The sequence below is a fragment of the Apium graveolens genome, chromosome 7, assembly GCF_009905375.1.
Source record: "Apium graveolens cultivar Ventura chromosome 7, ASM990537v1, whole genome shotgun sequence".
NCBI lineage: Eukaryota > Viridiplantae > Streptophyta > Magnoliopsida > Apiales > Apiaceae > Apium > Apium graveolens.
Genome location: NC_133653.1, coordinates 255,498,860 through 255,507,507, shown reverse-complemented (window position 1 = coordinate 255,507,507; position 8,648 = coordinate 255,498,860). Strand labels below are relative to the sequence as shown.

The 8,648-nt window shown below is 36.2% G+C and overlaps 1 non-coding gene across 1 annotated transcript; it reads left to right on the top strand.

The window, feature by feature from the left end:
• Nucleotides 1-5,803: 5,803 nt before the first annotated feature.
• Nucleotides 5,804-5,910, top strand: LOC141676284 (small nucleolar RNA R71). The gene has a single exon (XR_012556882.1). It is a non-coding gene; the product is annotated as a small nucleolar RNA R71 (small nucleolar RNA).
• The last annotated feature ends 2,738 nt before the right edge of the window (nucleotides 5,911-8,648 follow it).

The following is an 8,648-nucleotide window of genomic DNA, read 5'->3' as shown; positions in this document are numbered from 1 at the left end:
TGAAGGTGCTCAAGCATATCATAAGCATCATTATGCTCTTGTTGCTTCTAAAGCTCATCACTCATAATTACAAGCATGAGACATGACACATCAGTTGTATAATTAATTTGCTTCTGGTAAGCATTTTGTTCTGCACATGTTTCATTCTCAGCTAGAAGAAATAAGGGAGGGGTTTGAGTGACATCCTTGAACTCGAGGACAATCCTCAAGTTCCCATGTCAATCGAGGAATTTATTTCATGTCAGATTGTCCTTCTCAAGGACTATCACATCGAGAAGTTATTTATGTTATTTGTCATTTGATATCTACAATATTAAAGTGCATAAAATGACTTAGTCTACAGATGATCATTAAATTATGTTCAAGTGATTATTCATATATATATTCACAATATATATCTCCCAGTATTTTTATCAAATTAATAGCCCTAACTATTAATTTGGAAAAAATATCTTCTATATCCTTTCTAGTGAGCCAAGATCCATATTTCACCATGCGTTAGGTCAGCTTTGGCCTTTCTCCTAAAACATGATTATTTAGGTAGACAATATTTGTCAATTATATCAACTATATAACTCTTGGATAGCTTGGTGGAACACACTTGTTCATATTTATCTAATAAATCTCGCCAAACTCTATGCCTGTAAGTTCACAATCCTACTGTGATAACTTATTTAAGTCAAACCCAATAGTCAAAAAGTATCAATATACTTCAACACATATCCCACTATAGATAGGAGTACTTCGCTTTGGCGAACCCACTCCTGGTCGATCTAGGGGTTAACGCATTGGACTCATTGGAAGGCATCAAATCAACTTAATATTAACTTTAGGGTTTTGTTAATTTTAAAATGATCATGATCCCATCATAAAGAGATTCCCAATTTTTCCTTGATTAAAATACTTCAAATCAATATTCATCAATGGTTTAATTTCCAGGTAGTGAGGGAGTCACAACGGTCTCGCTTAAAACCCACAACCTTACAAGTTCAATGAACTCGCTTTTGACAAAATCGCCCCATATCAGAAATAAAGAAAATTTATATTTTATTTCGTGTTTCATAAACACGAGAATCTCATAATCGTTTGTTTATTTTAAAAATTAAGCATGCATCTTTATAAACCGCTCTACACATACATTCATCATATGCGCATATATATATGTAAAGTGCAATAAATAAATGTAGTTGGTTATGGCTTCATCCTATGTGTTCTTTATCAAGCTAATGACAAAGATCTAAGTCAATCTAAGGTGGAAAATAAATACAGGCTAACTATTACATGTCTTTTTTCTTGTATTCTTCCTTGGATGGCCTCTGTGTGTGATTACCCTTGATCTTCAAATCTTCATGTCTTCATGTACATTACAAGAATGAAATATGAAAACTAATCTAATGAACTTACAAGAAGAACTCGAGTTACATTCTAAATTTAATAATTACAAGATTAAACGACAGGCAAACCGTATTTGAAAAATCAAAACCATTAACTTAAAATCATAAGCCATAACCATCTATCATGCTCAATTAACATAAAATAACATGTTAAAACACATAATCTGATCTTAGCATATCATACCCATCATGATCTAATCATAAAAACCAAATATTGAAAAAATCAGAGAATTCAAAATTAAATATGATAACATTAAATCACAGATTAAAGAGCCTAAACGACGTAAAATTCCTTATAGATCAATCGATGATAGCTTTAGCTGTCAGTCGATAAAATAACGTATTAGTTCGCCAAAATCGGACACCAGACACAGATTTCAGCAAATCCGTTACATCCGATTCAGAATCGTATCAAATACGATTCTTATAATAAGAACAAACACAAAACATGTATATATCAATATATATACAGATTATATAATCATCATATGATTATACAACTCTCATGAATATCATATATTCAAAACATATATATACATACGCATATATATATGTATGCGTATACAAATCTGATTGTAACCTGAATAACCATCCAGAAGACAATAGTACTCATGACCGGCCAATCTATTAAGCATCTGATCAATGAAGGGCAAAGGGAAGTGATCCTTTCTAGTGGCTTTATTCAGGTTCCTGTAGTCTATGCAAACTCTCCACCCCGTGACTGTTCTAGTAGGAATAAGCTAATTCTTCTCATTTGCTACCACAGTAATGTTGGGTTTCAAACACATAAACGCAACATAAACAGTAATTAGAAATGTAAAAAATAAGAATTTTTGAAACCCACCGCATGATCCATGCAAAAAACATATATTTAATTCGTAGATCAGATTGTTTACCTTAAGAAGCTTTACCAATTGATTGACTAATGGAGATCCAAAGCTTGTTCAATCACCACGCATCCCGCTCTCGCGATCTACGCTCTATCGGTATCACACGAATACTTGAACTCAAAGATTGGATGTGTACTAGCACAAACCCGTTTCTTCTTGCTCTCTCTATCTTCTCTCTTGGTGGCTAGGGTTTTAGTAAAAGTATTGCACACAAAATCAGCCACACAAGAGATATTATATAGAGAGTAAAAAAATGAATTATAACTCTTAACTAATTAGGAGTTATTATTAATTCGAAATTGCTATTTGTATTATTATCAAGTCTCACTTAATTATTTAACAAATAAATTTCATAATTAATATTAGTAAATTTGAATATCATTATTTATCTAATTAATTAAGTCAAACTTAATTAATATTATAATTAATTTAAATTACTTTAATTTAATTTAAATCCAATTTAAATTAAATAATCCTTCAAGCATTCTTTGTGTGTGACCCTATAGGTTATTATTACATTGGCAATGAATTTTAAATCTAATTTAAAATCGTAAACAATGAGCGGCATCTAGTAATACATCATTGCTACCCAAGTAATAATAATTGAATCGGTGATCGATTAAACCTTTCGTTAATAATGTACAATGTAATATAATCCCTTTAACCATATATTATAGATTAAACTAGAGGCATGTAATGTGTCATCCTCATCAATGTTTAATCCGGGTTTCCTTGATCAATGAGTAGACTATCATATCAAATCAACATTTGAGTGTGGCCCCGCATTTTGTAGTCTAGCTCACACAAGAGGCCAATAATATCACTCCTAAAATAGGAGGGTTAAATCCCATCTAGATCATTCATATTTCTCATACGATTCATAATATACCCAATGTCCACTTTTATCATTACCCGGTCAAGGATAACTTTTAATGTAATCAATGTATATTAATTCTCGTATAAAAATATAATGACTTCAGGTCTAAGGACCATTACATTTTTATCACTGTGAGAATTACTTATGACACAACAGACATGTAGAATCTCACATCAGGTCTGTCCAGCACCATGTACATGTACATTTTCCTGTTGTGTCTCTGACTTTAGTATCACTATACCTATGATCACTGAGATGTGATCATCAGTCAACAAACACACTAGTCTTAATGCAGTATTATTGTCCCTTAATAATAATACTCGACTAGGGACCTTTAGGAATATTGATACTATTCTCATAATCTCATTTCTAAGTCATGTACTTAGAGATATAGAATTGCACATCATATTCCAAGGACATTTATTAATCTAACATTTATATCGCCGTAAATTAAGAATTAATAAATTATAAAGGGAATAATCGATAGAACATAAACATTAATAATCCAAATGTCTTTAACTAGAACATCAGAGTGTTGTCTCTAGAGCACAAACACTAACAAGTAATACCACCTTTCTTTGGCACACATTGAACCGGGCTTACCCATGAGCTGTTAGAAATAAGGTAGATGATCCCTGCATCTAGCCACTTAAGAATTTCCTTCTTCACTACCTCCTTCATGATTGAATTGAGTCTTCTTTGCTGCTCGACCGTAGGCTTGCTACCTTCCTCTAGCAGAATTTTATGCATGCAGTTAGAAGGGGTGATTCCCTTGATATGTACTATAGTCCATCCAATTGCCGATTTGAACTATCTCAGAATCCTCAAAAGCTTTTCCTCATCACTACCTGAAAGGTCAGATGCAATAATAACAGGCAGAGTAGATGCATCACCTAAAAACGCATACCTTAAATGCTCAGGTAAAGGCTTAAGCTCATGAGTGGGAGCTTCCTCAATAGATGGCTTGAGGCGTTTAGGAGTTTTGTTCAATTCCTCCATTCCAAGAGATTCAAAAGGCATATCTATCTTCCTCTTCCAGGGAGAAGCATTCAAGTACTGCAATTGTTCTTCCCCTTAATCATCTTCACTATCCGAATTCCCCAACAAGGCTTTTTCTAAGGCATCGGACCTTAGCAATTGATCAAGTTCCGATGTGACCACCGAATCGACCAACTCCACTTTTAAGAACTCCTCATTATCAGTTGGAAATTTCATAGCATTGAACACATTAAAAGTCACATCCTGATCCAGAACTCGCATTGTGAGCTCACCCTTCTGCACATCTATCAAGGTTCAGCCAGTCACTAAAAAAGGTCTTCCCAAGATTATGGGAATCTTCTTATCCTCCTCGAAATCAAGAATTACGAAATCAGCAGGGAAGATGAGTTTATCAACCTTGACCAAGACATCCTCCATAAGCATATAAGCATCTGTCAAAAGACACTTTTTCCAATAGTACACGGAATAATAAAGCTTCCTGGATCTTTAAGCTTCGGAGGCAACTTCTGTTACAGCACAGCACTGCATTCCTCTGTGAGAATGATTGTCTCTAAATCATCTAGCTTCACCTTCCAAGAGAGAATACCTTTCATAAACTTTGCATAACTAGGCATCTGCTCAAGAGCCTCGGCGAAAGGTATGTTGATATGAAGTTTCTTGAACACCTCCAGAAACTTCTCAAATTGCTTGTCCAGCTTTTTCTTCTGCAGCTACTTGGGAAAAGGCGGTGGAGGATAGATCTGCTTCTTCCCAGTATTACCCTCAGGAGGAGTGTGCTCAACAGTAGTCTTTCTTGGTTCCACTTCTACTTCCTGTTGCTCTACTTCTTTCTCAGCCTCAGCTTCTTCAGTCAACACTTGAGTTTGTTCGGGATTCGCAACCTTCCCAGACCTTAAAGTGATTGCCTTTACCTGCTCCTTAGCTTCCCTCTTTCCTGGCACTTCAGTGTCACTAGGCAGTGTACCAGACTGACGATTTAGCAAGGCATTAGAAATCTTCCCAATTTTATTTTCCAAGGTCATGATAGAAACGGCTTGACTCTTGCACATAAGCTTCAACTCCTCTACTTCAGATTTTTGATTGGCTTATTGCAGCTGGAGTTGTTGTCTTGGTGCATATTGCGGTTGTTGAAAACTAGGGGGTTGTACTGCTTAGCTGGATATTGCTGATAAGGCTGTTGAACCACATTCTGAGTGTTGCTTTAACTGAAATTAGGATGCTTGTGGTTGCTGGGATGATAGGTGGCTGGCACTGGTTGTTGCGATCACTGGAAGTTGCTCACAAATTGAGCTAATTCATTAGAAATTGCGCACTGATCAGTCTCATGGTCACCAGCACAAAGCTCACAGACGCTAGCGATTTGATTAACATCATAATTAGTCAAAGTGTCCACCTTCATCGTCAAAGCCTTAAGTTGGGTAGCGATAGCAGTTGCTGTGTCCAACTCCAGAATTCCTGCGACTTTTCCGTGAGTCAGCCTCTGGGAAGGATTCTGGTACTCATTAGCAGCCGTTAGTTCAATAAGTTCATAAGCTTCATCGTAGCTTTTATCCCACAAGGCTCCTCCTGATGTTGCATCAATCATGGGTCTAGAAGTAGCACCCGATCCATTGTAGAAACAGTTGATAATCATCCAATCAGGCATGCCATGGTGTGTGCACTTCCTTAGAACCTCCTTATATCGATCCCAAGCCTCACATAAAGATTCTCCAATTTGCTGAGAAAACTAAGTAAGAGCATTCCTAATTGCAACAGTCTTCTCCATATGGAAGAATTTAGTGAGAAACTTTTCCGCAAGATCCTACCAAATGGTGATAGACCCTACTGGTAGAGAGTGGAAGCAACACTTAGCTTTGTCCCTTAGAGAGAATGGGAAGAGGCGTAACTTGATAGCATCTTCAGTCACATCATTAAACTTGAATGTGTCGTAGATCTCGATGAAATCCCCAATGTGCATGTTGGGGTCTTCAGTAGGAGAACCCCCAAACTGAACTGAGTTCTGTATCATCTGAATCGTGCTTGACTTGATCTCAAAAGTATTAGCCCTGATGGCTGGTATGATGATGCTTGACTGAATGTCATTAATCTTAGGCTGAGAATAGTCCATCAAAGCCTTTGGATTTTCCGCTTGATCACCCATCTCTACTAAAGTTGGTTCTTCAACTTTCTCTTCTTCTTCCTCAAAAACTTCCTTACGAACCACCACAAGTTCTTCCTCGGCTTTATCCAGTGTTCTCTTATGAGTACGCGAATACGTATGCATACACTCTCGCTAGAGTACCTGAAATAAAATAAGGAATAAATAAGTGACAATGTCCGAGTCAATGAACTTTAATGAGCACTGATGGAAAGCACATAAACTATAAATTAAAACCGCAGTCCCCGACAGCGGCGCCAAAAACTTGTTAGTCGCTAAACACACGATAATATTACACACAAGTATACGAGTGCACAAGTAGTATATAATCTTTTCTAGTTCGTTCCTACATAGACTGTATTGGTTAACTAATTAATTCACGCACTTGAGCAACAATGTATGGTTATTATTCAGTGCAAAGATGATAACAAATTGAGGTTGTTTATAACTAAGAATTACACTAACTATTATAACTACAAAATTAAGATTGACTGAATTAATATATATGACAAATGTGGGATTCTAACTTCATTAAATACTTGATTCAATAGCCTTATTGTTCTTAACCTTAGCATGTAACGGTGACGAAAATAATCAGACAACACGAAACTGATAAACGACAACTTTCGTTGCACGAGTACCATACTACCAGACATCCACAAAAGAGATAGAAGCTGAATATACACCAATTATATTGAGACCCTATATGTCTATAGAATTTGAAAACATAACGGTTTAAGCACAAGTTATCTATCTTGATTACACAGGGCAAGTAAGATGGGTAAAATTACCTACGAATCATGCATAACAATACATGAACCTATGCTAGCATGGCAAGTTCTAAATCCTTAAATTCATTGTCGCTTCATTAAGAATTAACGCACTATCTTATAAGTTCACGATGCTCATAAGATGAATACGCACAACCAATACTAGGATATCAATCAATCACCACATACTAAGGTATCAAAATAATTTAACTAAAGAAATCCATAAATAAATCCGCTAGAACCCCACGATAACGATTAACCCATGATCAGACTCATCATCAGCGTGGGTTCCCGTGAAAGCATGGTATAACAAACGTAGTCTTTATAATGAATAAATAAAACCAAGTACAAAATAAGAGTAAGGTTCAAAAGTAAGAAAACTAGCATCCAAATACAACTTAAAATAAAGATTCACAAGTAAAAACAAGATCTTCTTCGCCTTTGTTGAATTGTGCTAAACGGTCTTCTTACGGCTCTCCTTGCGCTCTGGTATGTCTCTCCCCTACAAACGTTCTTATTTGAATATATATGGCAACCCTTTGCAATCTGGAAGTCTCCCCACTTAGAATCGAAACAGAATCAGGATTCATATTTTTCGCACGGCGCGACCGTGCGCTATCACAGCGCGGGCGCACGCTATCATAACGCGTGCACGCCGTCCTTCTGGGGAAAAACTCAGATTTCATCTTTTTCCTTGCTGCTTCGAGCCGACTTTCGACGAGATTTTATTCCAACACCACCTTGACACCAAATTAGCACCAAAACAATGATAATTCACCTGATTCACAGATTAATGCCTGTTAGGAATATATGTGCATTAGTCTGATGATATGTTTAACAAAACACTTAAGTAGAAGTTTAGTGTTTGCAGCCTCAACGGATAAGACCACCTTGGCTATCCGTTGATGGTGCAGCTTTACTTAGAAATAAGTCTAGTGTTGTAGCACATTTCAGTGTCTGTATTTAAGATTTAATTCTTAGAAGTTGAGAGAAAATATAAGTCATGTTGACTACTAGAAGATATGCAAATAGGAAGGCCAATTGTAAATATTTCATGCCTTGTAATTTTGTATAAATGAAGTGGTATCAACGGATGTCTTAAAGACCTTCAACGGATAAGAAACAAAGCTTCAACGGATGTCTCTAAAGCTTTAACGGATAGAGCTTCAACTGCTAACACATCAACGGATAAAGCCATCAATGGATGAAGGCTTCAACGGATGTTCTGTTAAATAGCAGTTGATAAGTGGTAGTTGTAACAGCAGACAGAGGCACATGGGTTGACAGAGATAACTGAAATGTGGAAGCCTAATTTCAGGAACATCAGAAAAAGCAGCCGTTCTACTCTAGTACAAAGAGGCAATAGTCAACAAAGTACTTGAGTGATATGGAGAAGAAACAAGTGGAGAACTTATTTTATTATTGTATTTTTATCTTTGTCTTCACTTGTACACTTGGTGATATATAAACCAAGTAGCAGCTAGTAATTAGATAAGAATTTTTCCAGTGCTGTTTAGAAAAATCTTGAGAGAAAAATTATCTAGTTTGTACTAGGATGCAGCTGTGATCAACATCTTGAAT